This window comes from Phyllobates terribilis, unplaced genomic scaffold (assembly GCF_046119375.1).
Source record: "Phyllobates terribilis strain yellow unplaced genomic scaffold, ASM4611937v1 Scaffold_3__8_contigs__length_932513732, whole genome shotgun sequence".
Lineage (NCBI taxonomy): Eukaryota > Metazoa > Chordata > Amphibia > Anura > Dendrobatidae > Phyllobates > Phyllobates terribilis.
In genome coordinates, this window is record NW_027362763.1 from 842591290 (window position 1) to 842608009 (window position 16720).

General features: G+C 44.4%; 1 protein-coding gene across 6 annotated transcripts in view; it reads right to left on the reverse strand.

Moving 5' to 3' along the window:
• Window positions 1-16720, reverse strand: part of LOC141257666 (cystatin-like) — a 67006-nt gene that overhangs the window by 6872 nt on the left and 43414 nt on the right. The gene's annotated exons all lie outside the window — the stretch shown is intronic.

Below are 16720 nucleotides of genomic sequence, written 5' to 3' on the forward strand. Positions count from 1 at the left end.
TATGTCCGAAGTTGGACTCGCTGTTTGATATAAGGACAGTTATGGGAATCATCAAGGTAGAAAAATAAAAGATTAAAATAAAGACACACAAGCCTAAAATCCAATCCATGCGGTCCGGCGGGACCCATGGATTAGTGCACTAAAATGGTGGGGACACAAAAGATGGTTAGAGAAAAGGGGCATAGCTGATATTTTCATTTGAACCAAGGGGTTGGACAGTTTTAAGTGTCCATATCCTCCGGGTTTCATGTTGTGCTAGTTGTTGGTTGATCTTTGCTCCTCTTATATTTACAGTAATTTTATTAATACCTCTTACTAAAAATCCAGAAGCATTGCAATTGTGGTGTATCTTGAAATGCTTGGGGATGGTTTTGAGGACCGTGATGTCTGATTCATCTCGAGCTGCCTCAATACCTAAGACGTGTTCACGTACTCTTACTTTAAGTTGTCTTGAGGTGAGTCCAATGTATATTTTTGAACAGGGACAGGTAGCGTAATATATTACGGCTTTAGTTGTGCATGTTATGGGTTTGAGTATATTGAAGGTTTTAATTCCTTTAGAGTCCGTGAAATTAGTGGCTTGTATCACATTTGGGCATGCCACGCATCTGCCACATGGCGAACATCCATTCGCCAAGCGTGACTGATCAAGGAAGGTATGAACTCTTTAAAACCTTCAATATACTCAAACCCATAACATGCACAACTATACTGTACTGTACAAAATTGATCATCTAGCACGGTTTTCTGTACAAAATGGAGCATTTAGCACTGTTAAATAACAAAGATTAATGTATATATTATGCTGATGTAGGGTGGTTATATGCGTATATACATTTAATGAATAGGGCACATTACAATCTTTCAACTTATCATGTATCCTCATCCAGGGAAGCGCAATGTCGCTTTATGCCTCTGCTTGTTTGATGGGTGGTGCGCATGACGGTTGCGCCTCCCCTGGGCGCGCCTCGCCGGCCGTGTCTCAGCTTGGTCTGGGGCGTCGGACCGCGTGACCAGTCATGTGACTGGTTGCGTGCTCACGGCGCTCCTGGTCAGGTGACGCGGTCGCCGTGGCGGCCTGCGGACGCTGCGGCAAATCATGCGCCATGCCACACCTCTCAAAACTCATTGGCTGTTGTGGGACATACCTCTGCTCTTCTATTGGGCCACGCTCATTTCTAATCATGGACACAATGCAATGACGCCACCCCCAGAAGAAGGCTTCAGCCAAAACGCACGTCGGGGTGGGCGCCATCGCAGAGCAGTAGTCCATCATCCACGTGTGAGTATGCTTACCTCCTCAGCATCATGTTAGTTCCAGACATTGCATGGGACTTGTTTTTCTATGTACTATTAGTGCCCCACTGACAAGCATGTTCAGTTTTGTGAGTGTTTTTAGCTCATTCTAGGTTGCTTAGAACCATGTTCACATCTATCTATGTACATCTCTCAGAAACAGTAATGTGAACATTTTTTCACACCAGCACTGAGCTGCTTATTCTCTTTTTTAGGCACATTGTACATTTCTGGCTATTATACAAGCCAGATACGCTAAACAGACATTGCATGGGACTTGGTTTTCTATGTACTATTAGTGCCCCACTGATAGGCTATGTGCCCACGTTGCATTTATGAAGCAGAAAATTTCTGCTGCATAAATGCAAGTCCTCTCCCGGAAAAACGCATGCGGAATTCCGCACTCGTTTATCGCGCATTTTTCGCGCGTTTATCACGCGTTTTCCACATGCGGAATTGCCTTGCGTTTTTTAAGCATTGGACAAAGGCAATTCCGCTTGCGGAAACGCAAAATTAAATGACATGCTGCGGATTTTTGAACGCGGCATAAACGCTGCGGAAAAATCCGCAGCATGTGCATAGAACTTGCGGAATCCCATTGGGGACCATGGGGTGCGGATATACATGCGCTTTTCAAGCGTTTACGCTGCGGAAATTCCGCAGCATATACGCTTGAAAAATGCTACGTGGGCACACAGCCATAAGCTTGTTCAGTTTTGTGAGTGTTCTTAGCTTATTTCAGGTTGCTTAGAACCATGTTCACATTTATCTATGTACATCTCTCAGAAACAAAAATGTGAACATCTTTTTACACCAGCACTGTGCGGCTTATTCTCTTTTTTAGGCACATTGTACATTTCTGGTCATTATACAGGCCAGAAATGCTAAACAAACATTTGATTGTTCACTACACATGGATGGGTCTGCTGTGGCGCCCTCTTTTTGCAGTTGTTTGTATTCCCTTGTCCGCGTACTACACTTTGTCGTTCATGTCAGTATTTTGAACAAATAAAATTTGCTTCATCTATATTGGACGTGTATTCAAAGTTTTTTTCCCTTGGTTTCTGTCAATTTATCTTATTCGATGGTCCGTTTTTTACATGAGTCCATACCTGGGTTACATAACAAATGGTACACAAATAGGTACCTGCAACGATATTTACTTACCTTTGTATATCTCTTGTTTATATGTTTTTTTCTTATTTTATAATTAATATCTTCACTTGAAAAAATTTTGAGAGATTCTTCTGGAATGAAGTGTTAGTATCGGGTCAATGACCACTTCATCTCTGATTGCAACCAGGTATATTTTAAGTAGCTCATCATACCCAAGATTGGAGATATATTGACTTCAGGAACATATAGTCAGAGCTCAATTGATCTTGGTAGAGATTAGTAATGGGCGAGCACTAAAATGATCGGGTGCTCGATGCTCGGGTCGAGCAAATTGGAATGCTCGGTTGCTCGACCCGAGCAACGAGCCCAATGTAAGTCTATGAGAAACTCGAGCATTTTTCAGGCGGCTCCCCCCGGCGGTCTGCAGAGGGCCTAAAAATTGCCCAAATCGATCGGAACAGTGATCAAATGACATGGGAACAGCATGAGGAAGACCGCTGGAAGTATTTCTGACTCCCAGGTCACTGCTGTCAACAACGTTGTCAGAGGTATTATGCCACTTTTACGGATTCACAATAAAACATACAAAAACTAAACCAAAATGGATTTTCCTGGGAAATATGTTAAGGAACATCCTTTCCAGGGAAATGACTTGTATATAAGCAAAATAAATAGGCAAAAACAAAAATACTCCTCCAAACCTTGGGCTATATTCACACGTAGCATTTTTGATGCATTTTTGCACTTTTGCATTGCTTTCAACCGTGACAAATGCATTCACCGGGAAATGTCATTTTAACATTTTTCAACTTTATCTGGCCATGTGGTGTGTGAGACATGATCAGACACATCCTGTTTCATTTATGAAGGAGGAACTCTGAAAGTCACAAAGCCTATTTTTATAGGGCCATCAGGCGGCCTTTACTATTCTTAAAGGGCCAGGAGTCGGCCCTCATTATTGTTAGAGAGCCATCAGCCGGCTATGCTTTGTTGTTCCCATTACTAAAGAGTGGGTCTCCTATACTGTTATTGCGTATGCAGTGAGTAGCAGGGCTGGCCAAAATTTGGAGGCACCCCAATACCCCTTTGAAAATTTGGACACACTCCAATACCCCTTTGAAGAGACTTAGAGGAGGGCCTCCTGAAAACAATGTTCTCATTATTAGGAAGTGGGTCTCCCATACTGTTTGCCTATGCAGTGAATGCAAGGGCTGCCAAAAATTTGGACCTACTCCAATGCCACTTGGAAGAGACCCAGAGAAGGGCCTCCTGAAAAAAATGTTCCCATTATTAGGAAGTGGGTCTCCCATTGTGTTTGCCTATGCAGTGAATGCAAGGGTTGCCAAAAATTTGGAGGCACTCCAATGCCTCTTTAAAGAGACGGGGAGATCAGAGGGCCTCCTGAAAACAATGTTCCCATTATTAGGAAGTGTGTCTCCCATTATGTTTGCCTACGCAGTGAATGCAAGAATTGTCAAAAATTTGGAGGCACTCCAATGCCCCTTGGAAGAGACGTGGAGGTCAGAGGGCTACCTGAAAACAATGTTCCCATTATTAGGAAGTGGGTCTCCCATTGTGTTTGCCTACACAGTGAATGCAGGGATTGGCAAAAATTTGGAGGTACTCCAATGCCCCTTGGAAGAGACGTAGAGGGCCTCATGAAAAAATGTTCAAATTATTAAGAAGTGGGTCTCCCATAGTGTTGGCCTATGCAGTGAGTGCAAGGGCTGCCAAAAATTGGGAGGCACTCCAATGCACCATGGATAAGACGTGGAGGAGGGCCTCATAAAAAATGCTCCCATTAGAAAGGAACGGGTCTGCTATACTTGTAATGCCCATGCACTAAGTGTATGGGCTGACAAACATTTACCCCTGGGGGGTATACATGAACATACTGTATAATTTTTTTTTTTACGGGCATTATAAACACCCTTAAAAAAATTCTGTGGGTGTTGCATCACGGACCATGGTCACCCTGGTGATGTGGTGGTGGAGGATGAGGATGAGAAGGAGTAGGACAAGAGCAAATAGTCAAAATCAGGAAACGTATACCCATGTGTGGGTGTAAAAAGGTGCATGGGAATACACCTCCCAAAAAAAGACACTGGATTTGAATTCATGCTGATATCATTCGGTGGTGTTGAGAAGTCTGGCCCAATCCAGCCCTTGTTCATTTTTATAAGAGTCAGCCTGTCAACATTTTCAGTTGACAGGCGGATGCACTTATCAGATATAATTCCACCGGCAGCACTAAAAACCCACTCTGATAAAACGCTGGCGGCAGGGCAGGCCAGGACCTCCAAGGCATGGAGAGCCAGTTCATTCCACGTGTCCAGCTTGGATACCCAATAATTATAAGGCACAGAGGAATCACGGAGGACGTTGGTACAGTCGACAAGGTACTCCCTCAGCATCTTCCCAAACTTTGCACTCCTTGTGAGAGTACCCCACGCCTCAGGGCCTGTGCGATAGGAGGGGCTGAGAAAACTCTCCCAGAACTTTGACAGTGTTCCCCTGCCTCTGCTGGATTGGAGTTGTGTCTCTCTCGGCTGTACTCCTTGGTTGTCCAATGAACTGTGACCTCTGCAGCCAGCGTTTTCAGATGGGAATTTTTTTAATCGTTCCGCAACAAGGGCCTTCTGGTATGGTTCCATTTTTGTAGACCTGTCCGCCTCAGAAATAAGAGATATAAAGTTCTCCTTGTAGCGTGGGTCTAGAAGTGTCACCAACCAGTAATGACCAAAAATTTTGAGAATGCGAAGGTCACGGGAAAGGCAGCGTAACATAAACTCAGCCATGCGTGCCAGACTTCTAACAGGCAAGACTTCCATGTCCTTACCAAGAGGACGACTGACCATGCTCTCCTCCTCCTCCCTATCCTCAGGCCATCCACGTTGAACAGACGGTATGACAGTTGTGCAGGTAGTACTGTCTATAGCGCATGAAACTAGCTCCTGTTCTTCCTCCTCCTCCTCTTACTCATTTTCACCCAATCCACGTTGGGATGAGATGAGGCTGGGCTGAGTGTAATCACCCTGTATGGTTCCTTGCTCCATCTCATCATGCTCTGCCTGCAATGCATCCTCTTTGATTGCGAGCAGAGAGCATTTCAGAAGACAGAGAAGCGGGATGGTGACGCTAATTATGGTGTCATCGTCGCTCACCATCTTGGTGGAGTCCTCAAAGTTTTGGAGGATGGTACATATGTCTGACATCCATGTCCACTCCTGAGGTCTTATGTGTGGAGTCTGAACTGGCCTTGTTGATGCTGGTACTCAACAACTGCCCTCTTCTGCTCACAAATCCTTCCCAACATCTGCAGTGTAGAGTTCCAATGCATGGGGACATCACACACCAGCCGGTGAGCCAGAATCTGCAAATACTGCTGAGGCACGGCAAGGGTGGCAGAAGCGGTAGCTGACTTTCTAAAATGGGCACACTGGTGGCGTACTTTGACAAGCAGATCCGGCAGCTCCGGGTAGCTTTTGAGAAACCGCTGAACCACGAGGTTAAGCACATGGGCCATGCATGGTACATGTGTGAGCTCGCCTCAGAGCCACCACCAGGTTCCGGCCATTATCACACACGACCATGCCTGGCTGTAGGTTCAGCGGTGTCAGCCACAGAACTGCCTGCTCTTTCAGAGCTGTCCACAACTCTTCAGCATTGTGCGGTTTGTCACCTAAGCATATTAGCTTCAGCACAGCCTGTTGCTGCTTGGCTGAAGCAGTGCTGCAGTGCTTCCAGCTTGTGACTGATGTGGTCATTTCGAAGATGGAGGCTGAAGAGGAGTAGGAGGCTGAGGTGCAGGAGCTGTGGACTGTGGGGACAACCCTGATTGACCTAGGGCCCGCAATCCTTGGCGTCGGGAGGATGTGTTCCGTCCCAAGGTCCGACTGGGTCCCGGCTTCCACTATATTAACCCAGTGTGCCATCAGCAAGATGTACCATCCCTGCCACAAGTACTTGTACACGTGTCCGTGGTTAGGTGGACTTTCCCTGTAACTGCATTGTTGAGGGAACAGCTAATGTTGTGGGACACGTGCTTGTGTAATGCGGGGACGGCACACTGGGAGAAATAGTGGCGGCTGGGGACCGAGTACCGAGGGACGGCCGCCGTCATCAGGTTGCGGAAAGCGTCTGTCTCCACGAGCCTAAAAGGCAACATTTCGAGAGCAAGCAGTCACGAAATGTTGAAATTTAGTAGTGTGGCCTGTGGGGCGTTGGCTGCGTATTTGCGTTTGCATTCCAAGGACTGGGGTATGGACAACTGAACGCTGCGCTGGGACACGGACGTGCTTGCTGATGGTGCTAGTTGAGAGTGTACAATGACAGGTGCAGGGCAGGAGGCATATTTGCATGCACTATGGACAGAGGATTGGCTTGCATGCACAACAGCGGAAGAAGCAGTGATGTCACCCACAGACACTGTTCATGGACCCTGGGGTTCGGCCCACAAAGTCGGGTGCTTTGCTGCCTGATCATGCTGGTGGTAGTCTGGCTGGTAGTTTTTCTACCCCTGCTGATGCTGGCCTGGCAGCTTGTGCAAATGGCCTTTTTGGGGTTATCGGCAGAGTCTTTAAAAAACAACCAGACTCGGGAAGACCTAACAGTTATACTGGCAACTTCCGTCGTGTTGGTGCTACGGGGAACGGATGCCCGCCTTCTGTCTGCGGCCACCACACTGCTTCTTCCTGCCTGTTGGGGTGCTCTGCCTCCCTCCTCCTGTGTGCTGCTTTCCTTGCTCTGCATGTCCTCCTGCCAGGTTGGGTCAGTTACTATATCATCCACCACCTTCTCTTCCATTTCTGCAACCTCGTCCTGCTCCTGACTTTCTGGCAATTGTGCCTCATTATCCACCTCTTTTGACACTTTCTCACCGTCGCCTTGGTATGACCGTGGCTGCTCAAATATTTGGGCATCGCTACATGCGATCTCCTCTTGCCCAGCTTCAAGTGGACCAGGCGAGAGGCCCGAATCTATAAATGGAAAAGTGAACAGCTCTTTGGAGTGTCCAAGTGTGGGATCAGTTGTCTCTGGGCACTCGGCATGGTGGGAGGAAGGAGGATCAGGGTGAGGAATATGCAGTCCAGACTCACGGCTACTGAGACTTGACCGTGTGGAAGACAGGGTGGTGGTGGTGGTGGTGGCAAAGTGACTGGAAGCTTTATCGGCTATCCAACCAATAACCTTTTCACACTGCTCTGTGTTCAATAGTGGTGTTCTGTGGTCCCTTATTAATTGGGACAGGAAGGTCGAATGAGAAGATGTGGGTGTTTGTTGTGGCACAATTTCAGCTTGCCCATGGCCTCAGCCTCTGCATGCACCATTACCATCACGTCCAGTTCCCCGTCCCTTGCCACATGCCTTGCCCATTTTAAATGGAGGACAATATCTTCCACGCTCACTACAAATGGCTGAATTTGGAGCACACTTATATGTGATCCGTGTGACGGCAAACGATAGTTTTAAATAGCTGGCCTGTAGGTAACTATTTTTAACAGCGCCGACCTCGTGTCAATAAGTTCACTGACACACTGCAACAAAATTTAAATGGAGGCCAGAAATGACAATATTTTCAGCGCAATTATATGTGATCCGTGTGACGGACAAACCACAGTTTTAAATAGCTGGCCTGTAGGTAACTATTTTTAACAGCGCCGACCTCGTGTCATTAAGTTCACTGACACACTGTAACAAAATTTCAATGGAGGCCAGAAATGGCAATATTTTCAGCGCAATTATATGTGATCCGTGTGATGGACAAACTACAGTTTTAAATAGCTGGATTTTTAGCGCTGTAATATGGAAAGGACCTGGCTGTATTCTGCAGTGCCAACAAGCAAATGGCGCAGAAAAAGGGTGTTCTCTGGATTGCTTTTTAAGCAAATAATCAGGATTAAGATAAAAAAAAAATATTCCTGGCCCCTGATACTTGGGACTATTTATACAAATATCTGTAAAAGCACCATCAGACAGAACTGGAATTGACCCTCTTGCTATGTGCACTGCAGTCTGCTATATACCCTGCCTGCCTAGCACTGATATCTCTGCAGCTGGTTTAGTCCTCAGAAGGACTGTTAGTTGAGATGGATATGTGTCTCTAATATAGTCTGGTACACCTACACTAACTAGAAACAAGAAAATCTCTCCCTAGTTCAGCAACAGCTCTCCCTACACTGTCTAATTCCGGAGTGACTGTGACGAGCATGGCGGTGCCAGGTCTGATATAGACCTGATGAGGCTGTGCTGCCAGCCAATCACTGTAATGCCACAACCAACATGGCTGCGGCATTACAATGTGTGGCAGACAATCCCTGCATGCTGATTGGCGCTCTAAAGAGCGCCAAACATGCAGGGAGGGGACCCTAGCTCCCGCCAAGCAACCCCGGAAATACTCGGCGAGCGCCGAGCATCTTGAGCAGTGAGATGTTCGGGCGAGCACCGAGCAGTAGCGAGCATGCTCGCTCATCACTAGTAGAGATCCTATATCTTTATAGCTCATCATAGCCAAGAAAAATGACCCATTAACTTTGTAGGGAGCGCTGATCCTAAATATTTGGGGTCTTAGTGTGGTCAAAGTTATGATTAGCCCCCTGTTTTTTAGATTTGTATAGCTCATTATGGCTATGTAAGATCAGCTTTAAGTTCTGACCTTATGTGAGTAGTCTTTGTGAGGGTTCTAGCTCAGATTGTCCCTCCCCCTTGTTGATTTCTATATTAAAAAAGCAAACAAACACTATAAAACTTCTCCACACCTCCTGGCATTAAAGGGAATCTCTCTCCAGGTTTTTGCTACCTCAATTGAGAGCAGTATAATGTAGGGAAAGAGACCCTGGTTCCAGCGATGTGTCACTTACTTTACTGTGTGCAGCAGTAATGATACAATCAGAGTTTTCTCTGCTGTAGATAAAGCAGTGCTCAGAAAGCTAACCCCCACCACCGATTAACAACTTTCTATGCACATTGTACATTGACAGTAAGCTGCTAATCAGTGTTGAGGGCGTGGTTGGATCAGGAGGCACGCAAACAGCTAGTTCAGCAATGATAATCTCCTGGTAATAAAGCACTAATTGTATTGAAACTACAGCACACAGTCTAATAAGTGACATAACTGAAATTGGTGTCTTAGCCCCTACCTCATGCTGCCCTTAGAATACATAACAAAAATATGCTAACAGATTCCCTTTAACTCCTTAATAACATCTGACGTACTAATACGCGTCTGTGCCCTGGGACTTAAGAGCCAGACCCGTATTAGTACGTCATGGCGATCGCGCGCGCACACAGGCTGTGCGGGCGCGATCGCCGCCGGGTGTCAGCTGATTGTCACAGCTGACACCCGGTACTATGTGCAGGGAGCGGTCCTGCACCGCTCCCAGCACATTAACCCCTGCGATGCTGCGATCGAAGTCGATCGCGGCATTGCAGGGGCAAGGGGAGGTGATCGGCGATACTCGCCTCCTCTTCCGGCTTCCAGCGCAGTCTGCAAAGGCTTCCCGGGTGTTGCCATGACGACCCGATGTCGTCATGACAACATCCGGGTCACCAGAGAGCAGGAAGATTGCTTGGGCATGCGCAGTGCATCTCCAAGCAATCTTCACACTGTGCACTTCTGACAGCCTTCATGGCATAGGGATGGTGCTTCATTCCTGTGCCATGCAGGCGATCAGAAAAAAAAAAGTGAAAGTCCCAGAGTGGGACAAAGTAATAAAGTGTATAAACTGTGTGAAAGTGGAAAAAAAAAATAAAAATGTGCAAAAATATTATAAAAAAATAAAAAAAATAATACACCAAAAATAAAAATATAATGTACCCATCAATAAATATTATTATAAAAAAAAAAAAAAAAAACAATAAAAGTACACATATTTGGTATCGCCGCATCCGGAACAACCTGACCTATAAAACTGTCCCACTAGTTAACCCCTTCAGTGAACACGGTAAAAAAAAAAAAAAAAAAAAAACGAAGCAAAAAACAATGCTTTATCACCATACTGCCAAACAAAAAGTGGAATAACACGCGATCAAAAAGACGCATATAAATAAAAATGATACCGCTAAAAACGTCATCTCGTCCCGCAAAAAACAAGCCACCATACAGCTCCATCAGCCGAAAAATAAAAAAGTTATAGCTCTCAGAATAAAGCGATGCTAAAAAATATTTTTTTCTATAAAATAGCTTTTATTGTGTATAAGCACCAAAACATAGAAAAATGATACAAATGTGGTACCGCTGTAAACGTACTGACCCGAAGAATAAAGCTACCTCATCAATTTTACCACACGCGGAACAGAATAAAAAAAAAACAAAAAAAAACAATTCCTGAATTGTTGTTTTTTGTTTATTCTGCCTCCCAAAAATCGGAATAGAAAGCGATCAAAAAATGTCACGTGCCTGAAAATGGCACCAATAACAACGTCAAGTCATCCCGCAAAAAACGAGCCGTCACATGACTGTCTGCCAAAATCTGGAAAAATTATAGCTCTCAAAATATGGCGATGCAAAAACTAGATTTTACAAAAAATGCGTCTTTTAGTGTGTGACAGCTGTCAGTCATAAAAACCCCATATGATTCTGGCATTGGTGTAATCACACCGACCCGAAGAATAAAGTCGTCTAATCACTTATACCGCACAAGGAACGGCGTCAAAAATAAACTCTTGGGTTAGGATTGGGCTAGGGTTAGGGCTGGGTTTGGGGCTAGGGTTGTGCTGGGGCTAGGGTTGTGCTGGGCCTAGGGTTGTGCTGGGGCTAGGCTTGTGCTAGGGCTAGGGTTGTGCTAGGGCTAGGGTTGTGCTAGGGCTAGGGTTGTGCTAGGGCTAGGGCTAGGGTTGTGCTAGGGTTAGGGCTGGGGTTGGGATTTTTTTCAAAAGTAAGAAAAAAAGATGACGATATGGCGACTAGTGTTGAGAGCAAGTGCTTGCTACTTGAGTTTGCATCGGGTGCTCTGGTATGCATTGAGTATCGTGGGTATTTGAGTGACATGCTCGAGTCTCTGCCCCATATGCTTCGCGGCCAAAAAACTTTACGGGGATTGCCTGCCATGCACGAGCGATCCCCGCATGTTTTTTTTTGGGTGTCTAATAACCGTGAAACATGCGGAGCAGGGACTCGAGGATGTCACTCGAGCACACGCTGTACATGGTGCATACCTGAGTACCCGATGCAAACTCAAGTAGCGAGCACTTGCGCTCAAGAATAATGACAACTTATTCAATATGATGACCTAATGTAAACAAATTCTGTGTCGTACCTCTGGGTTCAAAATGTTCACTATACACCTTAATAAAATCCTTGAGGGGTATAGTTTCCAAAATGGGGACACTTGTGGGGGAGCTCCACTGTTTAGGCACATCACAGGCTCTCCAAACGCGACATGGTGTCCGCTAACAAATTGAATGGAAAATCGGCTCAAATTGTTAGAGGACGCCATGTTACGTTTGGAGAGCCCCTGTGTGCCCAAACATTGGAGCTCCCCCACAAGTGACCCCATTTTGGAAACTAGACCCCCCAAGGCACCTATCTAGATGCATAGTGAGCACTTGGAACCCCCAGGTGCTTCACAAATTGATTCGTAAAAATGAAAAAGTGAAAAAAAAAACACTTTTTCATTTTTATGAATCAATTTGTGAAGCACCTGGGGTTCCAAGTGCTCACTATGAATTGTCGGCTCAATTTGTTAGCGGATATCATGTTGCATTTGGAGAGTCCCTGTGTGCCCAAACATTGGAGCTCCCCCACAAGTGACCCCATTTTGGAAACTAGACCCCCCAAGGCACCTATCTAGATGCATAGTGAGCACTTGGAACCCCAGGTGTTTCACAAATTGATTCATAAAAATGAAAAAGTGTTTTTTTTTTCACTTTTTCATTTTTACGAATCAATTTGTGAAGCACCTGGGGGTTCCAAGTGCTCACTATGCATCTAGAAAGGTGCCTTGGGGGGTCTAGTTTCCAAAATGGGGTCACTTGTGGGGGAGCTCCAAAGTTTGGGCACAGAGGGGCTCTCCAAACGCAATGTGGTGTCCGCTAACAATTTGAGCCGATTTTCCATTCAATTTGTTAGCGGATACCATGTTGCATTTAGAGAGTCCCTGTGTGCCCAAACATTGGAGCTCCCCCACAAGTGACCCCATTTTGGAAACTAGACCCCCCAAGGCACCTATCTAGATGCATAGTGAGCACTTGGAACCCCTAGGTGCTTCACAAATTGATTCGTAAAAATGAAAAAGTGTTTTTTTTTTCACTTTTTCATTTTTACGAATCAATTTGTGAAGCACCTGGGGGTTTCAAGTGCTCACTATGCATCTATAAAGGTGCCTTGGGGGGTCTAGTTTCCAAAATGGGGTCACTTGTGGGGGAGCTCCAAAGTTTGGGCACACAGGGGCCCTCCAAACACAACATGGCGTCCGCTAATTATTCAAGCAAATTTTACAATCAAAAAGTCAAATGGCGCTCCTTCCCTTCCGAGCCCTGCCGTGCGCCCAAACAGTGTTTTTTCCCCAAATATTGGGTATCTGCGTGCCCAGGGGAAATTGCACAACAAATTTTGGGGTCCATTTTTTCTTGTTACCCCTGTGAAAATAAAAAAATTGGGTCTAAAGTAACATTTTTGTGAAAAAAGTTAAATGTTCATTTTTTTCTTCCACATTCAAAAAATTCCTGTGAAGCACCTGAAGGGTTAATAAAGTTCTTGAATGTGGTTTTGAGCACCTTGAGGGGTGCAGTTTTTAGAATGGTGTCACTTTTGGGTATTTTCTGTCAAAAAGACCTCTCCAAGTGACTTCAAATGTGATGTGGTCCCTAAAAAAATGGTTTTGTAAATTTTGTTGGAAAAATGAGAAATCACTGGTCAACTTTTAACCCTTATAGCTCCCTAACAAAAAAAAATTTTGGTTCCAAAATTGTGCTGATGTAAAGTAGACATGTGGGAAATGTTATTTATTAACTCTTTTGTGTGACATATCGCTCTGATTTCAGGGCTTAAAAATTCAAATTTTGAAATTGCAAAATTTTCAAAATTTTCGCCAAATTTCCGTTTTTTTCACAAATAAACGCAAGTGACATCGAAGAAATTTTTCCACAATCATTAAGTACAATATGTCACGAAAAAACAATCTCAGAATCAGGGGGATCCGTTGAAGCGTTCCAGAGTAATTACCTCATAAAGTGACAGGGGTCACAATTGTAAAAATTGGCCCGGTCATTAACGTGCAAACCACCCGCGGGGCTTAAGGGGTTAATATCAGAGATAGCCAATCACTAGCCAATGTTGTAGCCTTCAGATTCCATACTGCTAGTTTCTTCCTGTTTGGAACCAAGGGGTAATGTTTCTCCTTGTGGAGAGTGATATGTCAAGCCTTTTTGCAAATTTATTAAAAAAGAAAAACTGAAATATCACATGGTCAGACCCTTTGCTCAGTATTGAGTAGAAGCACCCTTTTGAGCTAGTACAGACATGAGTCTTCTTGGGAATGATGCAACAAGTTTTTCACACCTGGATTTGGGGATCCTCTGCCATTCTTCCTTGCAGATCCTCTCCAGTTCCGTCAGGTTGGATGGTGAATGTTGGTGGACAGCCATTTTTAGGTCTCTCCAGAGATGCTCAGTTGGGCTTAGGTTAGGGCTCTGGCTGGGCCAGTCAAGAATGGTCATAGAGTTGTTCTGAAGCCACTCAATTGTTATTTTAGCTGTGTGCTTAGGGTCATTGTCTTGTTGGAAGGTGAACCTTCGGCCAAGTCTGAGGTCCAGAGCACTCTGGAAGAGGTTTTCATCCAGGATATCTCTGTACTCGGCCACATTCATGTTTCCTTTAATTGCAACCAGTCGTCCCGTCCCTGCAGCTGAAAAACACCCCCATAGCATGATGCTGCCATCACCATGTTTCAATGTTTTCTCCATATATACCGCTTAGAATTATCACCAAAAAGTTCTATCTTCATCTCATCAGACCAGAGAATCTTATTTCTCATAGTCTGGGAGTCCTTCATGTGTTTTTGGTCAAACTGTATGCGGGCTTTCATATGTCTTGCACGGAGGAGAGGCTTCTGTCGGGCCACTCTGCCATAAAGGCCCGACTGGTGGAGGGCTGCAGTGATAGTTGACTTTGTGGAACTTTCTCCCATCTCTCTACTGCATCTCTGGAACTCAGCCACAGTGATCTTGGGGTTCTTCTTTACCTCTCTCACCAAGGCTCTTCTCCCACGATTTCTCAGTTTGGCGGAAGGGTCAGGTCTAGGAATTCTGGTGGTCCCAAACTTTTCCCATTTAAAGATTATGGAGGCCACTGTGCTCTTAGGAACCTTGAGTAATGCAGAAATTCTTTTGTAACCTTGGCCAGATCTGTGCCTTGCCACAATTCTGTCTCTGAGCTCCTTGGGCAGTTCCTTTGAGCTCATGATTCTCATTTGGTCTGACATGCACTGTGAGATCTTATATAGACAGGTGTGTGCCTTTCCAAATCAAGTCCTATCAGTTTAATTAAACACAGCTGGACTCCAATGAAGGAGTAGAACCACCTCAAGGAGGATCACAAGGAAATAGACAGCATGTGACTTAAATATGAGTGTCTGTGCAAAGGGTCTGAATACTTATGACCATGTGATATTTCAGTTTTTCTTTTTTAATAAATTTGCAGAAATTTCTACATTTCTGTTTTTTTTCAGTCAAGATGGGTTGCAGAGTGTACTTTAATGAGAAAAAAAATTAACTTTTTAGAATTTACCAAATGGCTGCAATGAAACAAAGAGTGTAAAACTTAAAGGGGTCTGAATACTTTCCGTACCCACTGTATATCTACAGGAGACTGGTACAGCGATGGGAAGTAAAATGGCTCCACAGTACGCAAATCTTTTCATGGCCAAGCTTGAAAGTGACTTTTTGTCCTCATGTCCTATCAGGCCTCTGGCCTACTATCGTTACATTGACGATATTTTAATCAACTGGATGGAGTCTGAGCAACAGCTGAAGAACTTCCATGAACACTTTAATCAATTTCATCCTACCATCAACCTAACACTCAACTACTCCTGTACTGAAATTAACTTTTTGCACACCGTCATTAAGCTACATAACAATGAAATAGAGACATTCCTCTACTGGAAGCCAATCGACCGTCCAACATACCTTAAATGGGACAGTTTCCATCCAAAACACATAAAAAACTCTATTGTCTACACCAAGCCATCATATACAATCGGATATGTTCCAACTCTATGGATTGAGACAAACACTTTGGTGGCCTCAGAAAGAGCTTTTTGAATTAGGGCTACCATCCAAGAACAATTGAGAACCAGAATAGAGGGGCCACCACAATATCAAGGAATCACCTTCTACATTACAAAACAAAACAAGAAAGCAACCGGGTGCCTCTAGTAGTCACCTAGAATCCAAATCTGGAGAAGCTAAGGGGAGCTGCATGGAAACTACAACCTTTACTACAAAAAGATGCCCGATTACAATCCATATTTCCAGATCCCCCACTTCTGTGTTTCAGGCAGCTCCCAAATGTAAGAAACATCATTGTCAGAAGCTCCCTGTCATCTCCACCAGCTACAGGAACCTGCAACCAGAAAAAATGTAAAACCTGTCCATTTATAATGACCACAGACAAGATGAAGATACCCAACTCATATCAGGACTACGAGATCCCAGGTACTTTCAGCTGCATCACATCTAATGTGGTGTACTTAATTATATGTACCAAATATCCATCTGGGGGTCTGTATGTAGGGGAGACAGGGCAAAAACTTAGAACAAGGATGAATTCTCATTGTTCCACAATAAAAGAAAAAAGAATAGATTTACCTGTGGCCAAACATTTTTGTTTCCCTGATCACAGCAGTGCGGACATGAAATTACTGGTATTGAAAGGTAATTTCGAATCTCAGAGAGACAGAAAAGTTTGGGAACATAAACTCATGATGACCTTTGACACCTTCAGAGTAGGAATGAATGTGTCGCATGGATTTATGTCATTCTACATCAACTAAGGAATGTGCTCCTAAAATCTGTAGGGTCATCACAACCCTGGACCAGAACTCAATCACCGGATAATAAAATTTTCACACTCCTTATCTATGAATCTTATCAATATTTACGGCCACAACTGTCTCTCTCATAGTAATACTTCTGCTTTACGTCACTTGTCTCATCTATTGCATTATTTCTTTGTCTTGCTGTATATAAATATGTGACTCTTCAGATTTTGTGTTATACTATGCCTGATGAAGAGATCTGAGTAATTTTGAAAGCTTGCAATTTGTTACCATCTTTTCAGTTAGCCATTAAAAGGTATCAACCATTG